The sequence below is a fragment of the Hordeum vulgare genome, chromosome 4H (assembly GCF_904849725.1).
Source record: "Hordeum vulgare subsp. vulgare chromosome 4H, MorexV3_pseudomolecules_assembly, whole genome shotgun sequence".
Taxonomy (NCBI): Eukaryota; Viridiplantae; Streptophyta; class Magnoliopsida; order Poales; family Poaceae; genus Hordeum; species Hordeum vulgare.
The window spans coordinates 189,355,386-189,367,473 of record NC_058521.1 but is presented as its reverse complement, the minus strand read 5'-3'; positions in this window follow the sequence as shown (position 1 = coordinate 189,367,473).

The following is a 12,088-nucleotide window of genomic DNA, read 5'->3' as shown; positions in this document are numbered from 1 at the left end:
GGCACCGTGCCGGAGGGGACTTTGGAGTTGGAGGGCTTCATCATCATCATCATCTCACCTCCAATGACTCGTGAGTAGTTCACTTCACACCTACAGGTCCGTAGATAGTAGCTAGATGGCTTCTTCTCTCTCTTGGACCTTCAATACAAAGTTCTCCATGATCTTCATGAAGATCTATCCGATGTAATCTTCTTTGGCGGTGTGTTTGTCGAGATCCGATGAATTGTGGATTTGTGATCAGATTATCTATGATATATATTTGAGTCTTTGCTGATTTCTTATATGCATGATTTGATATCCTCGTAAGTCCCTCCGAGTCTTGGGTTTTGTTTGGCCAACTAGATCTATGATTCTTGCAATGGGAGAAGTGCTTGGTTTTGGGTTATGCCATGTGGTGACCTTTCCCAGTGACAGTAGGGGTAGCAAGGCACAAATAAAGTAGTTGCCATCAAGGGTAAAAAGATGGGTTTCTTATCATTGGTTTGAGATTATCCCTCTACATCATGTCATCTTGCTTAAGGCGTTATTCTGTTCTTATGGACTTAATACACTAGATGCATGCTGGATAGCGGTCGAGGTGTGGAGTAATAGTAGTAGATGCAGAAAGTATCGGTCTACTTGTTTCGTACGTGATGCCTATAGAAACAATAATTGCATAGATATCGTCACGACCTTGCATAGTTCTATCAATTGCTCGACAGTAATTTGCTCACCCACCGTCTACTTGCTTTCATGAGAGAAGCCACTAGTAAACACTATGGCCCCTGGTTCTATTCACATCCATCGTTTACACCTCCGCTTTTACTTTGCTTTGTTACTTTGTTGCTTTCAGTTCTCAGTTGGCAAACAATCTATAAGGGATTGACAACCCCTTCATAGCGTTGGGAGCAAGTTTTTGTGTTTCTGTAGGATCTTGAGATACTCCTCCAGTGGATTGATACCCTGGTTCTCAAACTGAGGGAAGTACTTACCACCGCTATGCTACATCACCCTTTCCGCTTCGAGGGAACACCAACGCAAGGCTCCTAGGCCACGGGGGAAATCCTTTGCATACTTGACTAGGAAGTTCCTTAAGGCGTAGCCGGAGCTGAAGGATTCCTGGTGCCGTTTCTGAGGAGTATCAAGCAACACTCCTATTTCTGGCGTCGTTGGAAGGTCTTTTGTTGCAGTAGCAAAAGTATTTCTCGCGCCGTTGCCGGGGAGGAGAAATCAAGATCTATCCAAGTAGGTCTCACAAACTCATCTCTTGCATTTACTTTTGTTGCCAGTTGCCTCTCGTTTTCCTCTCCCCCACTTCACATTTGCCGTTTTCTTTTGCCTTTCTCCTTTGCCGTTTTCGTTTGCCTTTTTCATTCGCCCTTTTCTCTCGGTTGCTTTCTATTTGCTTGTGTGCCATGTGCCCTCAATATGCTTGCATCTTCGCTTGCTGAAAATCTAGTGATATGGATCCTCATCCACTTGCTAGTCTCTTTAAGAGACCCACTCGTGTGGAACAAATTGCTATTGAGTTGAGGGCAATTGACTATTTCTTTGGAGTTTTGCGTAAGATGCGTGAATCTGAAAATTGTGAGGAAGAAATTCATGAAGTTATTCACGAGGACTCCTTGGATGAAAAGCATGATTGCAATGATTTCACTATAAATCCTATCAGTGACAATCATGCTAAAAATATGCAAAACCCTAAGCTTGGGGATGCTAGTTTTGCTTTGTCCACTACTTGTTGCAATAATTATGATTGGGGTGATGATCTTTCTTATGATCTTGAAAATTTGTTCAAACCTCATGATGAATATAATATTTGCAACAATACTGAAAGTGGGATTGGAGAAGTCATGACTTTAGTTGATGATAATCTCACTATGCATAGGAAGTATGTTAGACTTAGATGTGATTTTCACATGCTCTAGGATGCTCTCGTTGTGCTTCAATTCTTGTCTTTTGTGAGAGCATCATTGATGCCTAGCTAGGGGCGTTAAACAAAAGATCTTGCTGGGAGGCAACCCAACGAATCTATCCTTTTTTTTATTTTGTGTTTTCCACACTTTCATAATTCTGTTATGATTGTGTTTTTTGTGTTTCTTTTTGCGTTTGTGCCAAGCAAAATAATTATGATTAGTCTTGGGGATGATCGTTTGGTCATGCTGGAAAAGACAGAAACTTTCTGCTCACGAAAAGAATTTTCATTTTTTATCTGTAAGAGATTTTCAGTTGATTCTTTTTGCTGCTGATTTCTGTGCAAATTCTTCAGACTGTCTCAATGTTTCAGAATTTTTGAAGAACCAGAGGTATACGAAATATACATATTGCTACAGACTGGTCTTCTGTTAACAAATTCTGTTTTTGTTGTGTTGGTTGCTTATTTTGATGAAACTATGGATAGTATCGGGGGGTATTAGCCATGGAAGATTGAAACTACAGTAACCCAACATCAGCACAAGTAGAATTTAAGTTTGCTACAGTACCTAAGGAAGTGGTGGTTTGCTTTCTTGTACTAATGTTATCACGAGTTTCTGTTTAAGTTTCGTATTGTGAAGTTTTCAAGTTTTGGGTGAAGTTCTTATGGACAAAGAGATAAAGAGTGGCAAGAGCTCAAGCTTGGGGACGCCCAAGGCACCCCAATAGATTCAAGGATACCGTAAAAGCCTAAGCTTGGGGATGCCCCGGGAAGGCATCCCCTCTCTTGTCTTCAATCCATCGGTAACATTACTTGGGGCTATATTTTTATTCACCACATGTTATGTGTTTTTGCTTGGAGCGTCTTGTATCGTAGGAGTATTTTTTTTTGTGTCACAATCATCCTTGCTGCACACCTAGAGAGAGAGAGACATGCACACACCGTGATTTTGTCGAGCTTCACTTATATCTTTTGGTAGACAATTCAGCTCACATGTGCTTCACTTATATCTTTTGAGCTAGATACTTTTGCTCTATGTGCTTCACTTATATCTTTTAGAGTGCAGCGGTGCGTTGCTTGGTAGTTGATCTATGCTTTGAAAGTAGTCTCAAAAGGGGTAGTTATCCAAAGGGATATGAAAACTTCCACCTTCATGTGCATTGAATAGTTAGAGAAGTTTGATTCAGCCCAATTAGTTTTGAGTTGTGGTTATGGTAATATTAAATTCATGCTAGTAAGGTGTTGTGGATCTAGAAATACTTGTGTTGGAGTTAGTGATTCCTGTAGCATGCACGTATGGTGAACCGCTATGTGATGAAATCTGAGCATGATTAGTATATTGATTGTCCTCCTTTGCGTGCCGGTCGGGATCGCGCGACGGTTTACACCTACCAACCCTTCCCTTAGGAGTATGCGTTGAATGGTTTGTTTTTATTACTAATAAAACTTTTGCAACAAGTATATGAGTTCTTCATGACTAATGTTGAGTCCATGGTTTAGATGCACTTTCACCTTCCACCATCACTATCTTCTTAGTGCCGTGCAACTTTCGCCGGTGCTCAAAACCCACCATTAGCCTCCCTCAAAACAGCCACCATACATACCTACTATGGCTTTTTCAAAGTCATTCCGATATATATTGCCATGCAACTACCACCATGATATGTGCCACCACATCTACATTGCCATTGCATGATCGTGAGATAGCTAGCATGATGTTTCCATTGATGTCTATGCCATGCTAGATCATTGCCACAGTACACTACCGAAGGTATGCCATATAGAGTCATCTATACTCTAAGTTTTGAGTTGAAAGTTTGTTGATCATCATTAATGGAGAATTGTCCCATGTGAGGAAATAAAAGAGGCCAAATAAGCCCACAAAAAAAAGAGGCCAAAGAGCCCACCAAATAAAAAAATGAATGAGAGAAAAAGAAAGAAGGGACAATGCTACCACTTTTTCCACACTTGTGCATATTGAGCACCATGTAGCTAGTGGGAAATTTTCATTATATAACTTGGCTTGTATATTCGAATGATAGGCTTCCTCAAAATTGCCTTAGGTCTTCGTGAGCAAGCAAGTTGGATGCACACCCACTAGTTTTCTTTAAGAGCTTTCACATACTCGTAGCTCTAGTGCATCATTTGTATGGAAATCCCTACCCATTCACATTGATATCTATTGATGAGCATCTCCACAGCTCATTGATATGCCTAGTTAATGTGACTATCTTCTCCTTTTTTTTGTCTTGCAACCTCCACCACATTCCACACCATCTATAGTGCTATAACCATGGCTCACGCTCATGTATTCCATGAGAGTTGAAAAGGTTTGAGAAAGTAAAGGTGTGAAACAATTACTTGGCCAATACCGGGGTTGTGCATGATTTAAATTCGTTGTGCAATGATGATAGAGATTAGCCAGACTATATGCTTTTGTAGGGATAACTTTCCTTTGGCCTTGTTATGTTGAAACTTCATGATTACTTTGCTAGTTTGCTTGAATTATTATTGTTTCAATGTCAATAGCAAACTATGCTAGGAATTACAAAGGACACCTATGCTAGGTAGGATGAAAGCATCAAAAATTCATTCTTATCACTTCCCTACTCGAGGACGAGCAGGATTTAAGCTTGTGAATGCCCGATACGTCTCAAACGTATCTATAATTTTTGATGGTTTCACGTTGTTATCTTGTCTTCTTTGGTTGTTTTATGTACCTTTTATATCTTTTTTGGGACTAACTTACTAATTCAGTGCCAAGTGCCAGTTCCAGTTTTTTCCGTGTTTTTGACACTTTTCGGATCTGATTTTGGAACGGTGTCCAAACGGAAGAAAAACCCAGAAATGATTTTTTCCCGCACGGAAGAAGACCAGGGGGCTTTTGGGCCAAGCCAGGTGGGCTCCAGGGAGCCCACAAGCCCCCACTCCGCCACCAGGGGGGAGGCGGCAGTGGGCAGGCATGTGGCCTCCCTGGCCGCCCCCTGACCTAGGTCTTTGGCATATAAATTCCCAAATATTCCGCAAAATAACAGGGGAGCCTCGAAAATACTTTTCCGCCGCCGCAAGCTTCCGTTTCCGCGAGATCTCATCTGGAGACCGTTCCCGGCGCCCTGCCCGGCTTCATCATCATCATCATCGCCCCTCCAATGACTCGTGAGTAGTTCACTTCAGACCTACAGGTCCGTAGTTAGTAGCTAGATGGCTTCTTCTCTCTCTTGGACCTTCAATACAAAGTTCTCCATGATCTTCATGAAGATCTATCCGATGTAATCTTCTTTGGCGGTGTGTTTGTCGAGATCCGATGAATTGTGGATTTGTGATCAGATTATCTATGGTATATATTGGAGTCTTTGCTGATTTCCTATATGCATGATTTGATATCCTTGTAAGTCTCTCCGAGTCTTGGGGTTTGTTTGGCCAACTAGATCTATGACTCTTGAAATGGGAGAAGTGCTTGGTTTTGGGTTCTGCCATGTGGTGACCTTTCCCAGTGACAGTAGGGGCACCAAGGCACACATCAAGTAGTTGCCATCAAGGGTAAAAAGATGGGGTTTTTATCATTGGTTTGAGATTATCCCTCTACATCATGTTATCTTACTTAAGGCGTTACTCTGTTCTTATGGACTTAATACACTAGATGCATGCTGGATAGCGGTCGACGTGTGGAGTAATAGTAGTAGATGCAGAAAGTATTGGTCTACTTGTTTCGGACGTGATGCCTATAGTAACAATCATTGCATAGATATCTTCATGACTTTGCACAGTTCTATCAATTGCTCGACAGTAATTTGTTCACCCACCATCTACTTGCTTTCATGAGAGAAGCCACTAGTAAACACTACGGCCCCCGGGTATATTCACATCCATCTTTTACACCTCCGCTTTTACTTTGCTTTGTTACTTTCTTGCTTTCAGTTCTCACTTGGCAAACAATCTATAAGGGATTGACAACCCCTTCATAGCGTTGGGAGCAAGTTTTTGTGTTTGTGCAAGATCTTTAGATACTCCTCCACTGGATTGATAGCTTGGTTCTCAAACTGAGGGAAGTACTTACCACCGCTACGCTACATCACCCTTTCCGCTTCGAGGGAACACCAACGCAAGGCTCCAAGGCCACGGGGGTAATCCTTTGCGTACTTTCCAAGGAAGTCCCTTAAGGCGTAGCCGCAGCTGAAGGATTCCTGGTGCCGTTGCTGAGGAGTATCAAACAACACTCCTATTTCTGGCACCGTTGGAAGGTCTTTTGCTGCAATAGCATCGACGTTCACATAACACCACTAGAGGAAAAACAACATAGAACACATCAAATTATTGACCTAATAGCAAATTCACATGACTACTTATAGCATGACTTATCCCATGTCCTCAGTAAAAAAAGTAACTACTAACAAAGCATAATCATATTCATGACCAGAGAGGTAATGAGTAGCATCAAATATCTGAATATATAATGTTCCACCAAGTAATCCAACTAGCATCAACTACAAAGAGTAATTAACACTACTAGCAACCTTACAAGTAGCAATCGGAGTCGCGAGTAGATTGGTTACGAGAGATGAACGAGGGTTTGGAGATGAGATGGTGCTGATTAAGATGTTGATGGTGATGAGTCCCCTCCGATGACAGGAGAGTTGGTGATGACTATGCCGACGATTTTGGCCTCCGGGAGGGAAGTTTCCCCGGCAGGATCATCTTGCCAGAGCTCTAGATTGGTTCTGCTCAAGTTCCGCCTCGTGGTCGCGACGAATCCTCCGAAAAGACTCCTCTTGATTTTTTATAGACCGAAACGCTTCTTGTAGCAAAAGGGGGGAGCCAGTGGGCCAGCAGGGAGCTCACAAGCCCCATAGGCACGGCCAGGGGGAGGCCGTGCCTAGCAGGCTTGTGGCCTCCTGCTGGCGCCCCTGTGGCATTTCTTCGTCCCAATTTTTGTTGTAAATCCCAAAAAAAATCCATGTTGATTTTCACGGCCTTTGGAGTTGTGCAGAATAGGTATCTCAAACTTGCTACATTTTCAGGCCAGAATTCCAGCTGTCGGCATTCTCCCTCTTCATGTAAACCTTGCAAAATAAGAGAGAAAAGGCATAAATATTGTACCGTGAAGTGAAATAACAGCCCAAAAAGCGATAAATATCAACATGAAACCATGATGCAAAATGGACGTATCAACTCCCCCAAGCTTAGACCTTGCTTGTCCTCAAGCGAAAGCCGAGATCAATAAATATGCCCACATGTTTTGGGAGAGAGGTGTCGACAAAACAAGATACGAACATGCAGGCATCATGATCATGATCAGAACAGCAATACCATCATATCAGCTCTTATGCTAAAGTGACAATTCCTTCAGAAAGTAAAGTATGCATCCAGAACCTTACCGAGAATTAACAACCGATAGCCTTTAGTCATTGAAGCAATTGCAATTAATCAGAACATCAGAAAGAGTCAAATAAGAGCTTGTAAAGCAAATCCACATACTCAATCATCTTTTCGTTCTCTTGGTATTGCTACAACTCACGTTGTACTCATGAGATCAAAGTTTCAGCTGGACACAGAGAAAGATAGAGGCTTATAGTTTCGCCTCCCAACCATTTACCTCAAGGGTAATGTCAACAATAATAATCCATGAATGCTTACCTCCAAGTTAACATATGAATATAGATCTTTCCCTAGCATATGACGTTAGCCAAGATAAAGGCGAAATAAGGAATTGGTGTAGATCACCATGACTCTTTGAAGGACAAAAAGTAAAGGTACAAGAAAGGCCCTTCGCAGAAGCAAGCAGAGGTTGTCATGCGCTTTTGAGGTTTGGATGTGTGTCCTCTTAGTGTGGAGGAACGTCACTTTTTATTTCCTCATGTGATAAAGAACTTTATGATGCAGTCTTTCTCTTTTATGTCTTCCTCATCACAGGTTCGTACAAAGCTTATTTTCCACCCACTAATAGATCATACATATTAAGGAGCAATTTGTATTGCTTGCACCGATGACAACTTACTTGAGGGATCTTATTCAATCCATAGGTATATATGGTGGACTCTCATGGCAAAACTGGGTTGAAGGTTTATGGATGCACAAGTAGTATCTCTACTTGGTGCGGGAGGTTTGGCTAATATGAGGTGGAAGCAATCGTCACATGCTAAGGGATCTCTAATCATATATCATTGTTCGGAACCAAGGAAACACAATTCATTATGTTGTCTTCCTTGTCCAACATCTACTTCTAAGCATGTAATAGTGTAGTGAGTGTTCACAATCATATATGGTGCCAAAGACGATATATTTATATGTGAACCTCTCCTTCTTTATCACTTCCTATTAATTGCAACAATGACCAAGGTCTACGTTTGTCTACCCTCAACAAGTTTCAATCATCATTCTTTTTACATGTGAAGCCATCACTTCCCATAAGATGATTACATGATCTTTCATGCTTTTGTTCTTTTCTCATTCTTTTGATCATGGCATGAGGCAAGGCCCTTAACTAAGACACTCTTTATTATAAGGCTCACGAGCTCGAATACATCGGGGGTGACACAAAGCAAAACTCAAGTCTAAAACACTAAGACCTTTATTCTACCAGAGAAAGAGAAAACTGAAAAGGAACAAACTAAAACAAAGGTAAAGGCAAAAGATATAAGATACGTTACCGAGGCAACTCCCCCAAGCTTGGCACAAGCCAAGGGGATTGCCCATACCCATGCTTAGTTGTCTTCCTTTGGAGGTGATGGTGGTGGAGTTGTTGCAACATGGGTTTTATCCTCCGTCTTCCAAGGCATAGGTGCTCCATCATGGAAAGATGACCGAGTCTCCGGAATCCTCAAATCTGCAGCCAACCGTATTGATTTAAATCTATACTCATACTCAGATTTTTGGTTCTGCGGGTCATAGATCTAGGCTTGGAGGTGATCAATCATGTCATAGAGCCTGGAGAGGTGCTTCCCGATGTCATTGGCATCGATCTTGTGCTTGCTGGTGAACTCCGTGATCATCATGTGGTTGGCGTTGAGTCGATGCTCCATCATCCCTTGGCACTTGAAGACTTGTTGCTCCATTTCTTCGAGCCTCGCCTCCATGCTTCCGGTCTTCTTAGGCCCCTCAACATCACGGATGTGTAGCATCCCCTCATGCATCTCAATAGATTGAGGGTGTTGCAGCGCTCCCACGAGGTAGGGATTGATGACCTTCTCGACGATCTTGTCTTTCGGAGCTTTTGGTGATGCCGTAACGATCTAGATCCGCAGCAGAAATAGGCTCGAAACGAAAACAAAGGAAATCTGCATCAGACGAAGGTCAGACCTTTCGGGAGAATAAATAATGATTTTTTTCCGACCAGAAGGAGTACTCCGCACGAAAACGGAGTCCGGGAGGCACACGAGGTGGCCACAAGCCCCCAGGCGCGGCCAGGGGGGTGGCCCGCGCCTGGCAGGCTTGTCGCCTTCTCGTGCGCTTTCCGGACTACTTCAAATTTTTCTATTTTTCCAAATATTCCAAAGCGGAGAAAAATTCCTACTGGAAAAGTTTTGGAGTCTGTTTACTTAGCAAAACACATACCTCTTCGTTTTCGGAGTCTGAAACAGGCTGATAAATATCCCTTAGATATTCCTCCGGAGTTATGGTATTGATAATATTGCTTTCAACATTTATGGGAGTACCTGAGATATAATGCTTGATTCTCTGCCCATTTACCAGTCTCGGACAATTACCTTTCGTGTTGTTGATCTTGATAGCACCGGAACGATATACTTCCTCAACGATATAGGGACCTTACCATTTAGAGAGAAGCTTGCCTGCAAAAAACTTTAAACAAGAATTATATAGCAAGACATAATCACCTACATTGAACTCATGCTTTTGTATGCTTTTATCATGCCACCTCTTAACCTTTTCTTTGAACAACTTGGCATTTTCATCTGCTTGAGCTCTGCATTCATCAAGCGAGCTAATATCAAATAACCTCTTCTCACCAGCAAGTTTGAAATCAAAGTTGAGCTCTTTGATTGCCCAATAAGCCTTATGCTCTAGCTCAAGAGGTAAATAACATGCTTTACCGTACAATTCTTATAGGCAGTTCTATAAGCCCAGAGTGCATCATCGAGCTTCTTAGAACAATTCTTTCTAGACCTGTTGACAGTCTTTTGGATAATTATTTTAATCTCTCTATGGCTTAGCTCTACTTGACCACTGGACTAAGGATGATAGGGGGACGCAATTCTATGGTTGACATCGTACTTAGCAAGCGTTTTACAGAAAGCACCATGAATGAAATGTGAACCACCGTCGGTCATTATATATCTAGGGACTCTAAATCTAGGGAAAATAACTTCTTTAAGCATCCTGACAAAGGTGTTGGGATAGCTTCTACTCACTTAGTGACGTAATCAATAGCAACTAGGATATGAGTATACCCGTTGGATTTTGGAAAAGGTCCCATATAATCAAAGCCCCAAACATCAAATGTTTCAATAACAAGTGAATAATTCATAGGCATTTCCTGATTTTTACCGATATTATGTATTCTTTGACATTCGTCCCAACACAAGACAAACTTACGGGCATCCTTGAAGAGAGTGGGCCAATAGAAACCTGATTGCAATACCTTGTGTGTAGTTATATCTCCCGCATGGTGTTCTCCGTAGGCCTCAGAGTGACACTTCTGTAGGATCAGTCCCTGTTCATGTTCAGGTACACAACGTCTAATAACACCATCTACTCCTTCCTTATAAAGGTGAGTATAAACCAAGAAGTAATGTCTCAAATCAAAGAAGAATTTCTTCTTTTGCTGGTATGTGAAACTAGGTGGTATATATTTGGCAAGGATATAGTTTGCATAATCAGCATACCATGGTGCACTACGTGAAGTATTGATGACATTCATTTTCTCATGAGGAAAGCTATCATCAATAGGTTGTTGGTCATCAAGAACATTCTCCAACCTAGACAAGTTATCTCCTACGGGGTTATCAGCAATCTTCCCGTCGACAACGTGCAAATCAAATTCTTGTAGCAAGAGAACCCATCTGATAAGTCTAGGTTTAGCGTCTTTCTTCTCCATTAGGTACTTAATAGCAGCATGATCAATGTGAATAGTGACTTTGGAATCAACTATGTAAGACCTGAACTTTTCACATGCAAACACGAGTGCTAAAAATTCCTTTTCCGTAGTAGCATAGTTTCTTTGGGCACTGTCTAGAGTTTTACTAGCATAGTGAATAACATTCAACTTCTTATCAACTCTCTGCCCTAGGACAACACCAACAGCATAATAACTAGCATCACACATGATTTCAAAAGGCAAGTTCCAATCAGGTGGTTGAACAATAGGAGCAATTATCAAGACTTCTTAAGTATTTCGAAGGCTTCCTCACAATCATCGTCAAAAACAAAAGTTATATCCTTCTGCAAGAGATTGGTAAGAGGCCTAGAAATCTTAGAGAAGTCTTTAATGAACCTCCTATAGAAACCAGCATCACCAAGGAAACTTATTATACATTTGATATCTGTGGGGTATGGCATTTTCTCGATTGCATCAACCTTACCATTTTCGACTTCAATACCTCTCTCAGAAATTTTATGTCCTAAGACGATGCCTTCATTAACCATAAAGTGGCACTTCTCCCAATTCAAGAAAAGATTGGTATCTTTACATCTCTGCAAGACTCGATCAAGGTTGCTGAGGCAATCGTCAAAACAAGACCCGTAAATGGAGAAGTCATCCATGAAAACCTCAACAATCTTTTCACAAAAGTCAGAGAATATAGCCATCATACATATTTGAAAGATGGTAGGTGCATTACATATGACAAAAGGCATACGTCTATAAGCAAAGGTACCGAAAGGGCATGTGAATGTGGTTTTCTCCCGATCATCTTGTGCAACTGGTATTTGGGAGAAACCAGAATAACCTTCTAGAAAGCAGAAGTGTGTGTGTTTAGATAGTCTTTCTAGCATTTGGTCGATAAAAGGCAAAGGGTAATGATCTTTCCTAGTGCCCTTATTTAATTTCCTAAAATCGATCACCATCCTATAGCCAGTAATAATCCTCTATGGGATCAATTCATCCTTATCATTAGGGACAATGGTAATACCTCCCTTCTTAGGGACACAATGCACCGGACTCACCCAATCACTATAAGCAACAGGATAAATAATACCCGCTTCCAGGAGCTTTAGTATTTCTTTTCTTACAACCCCTTT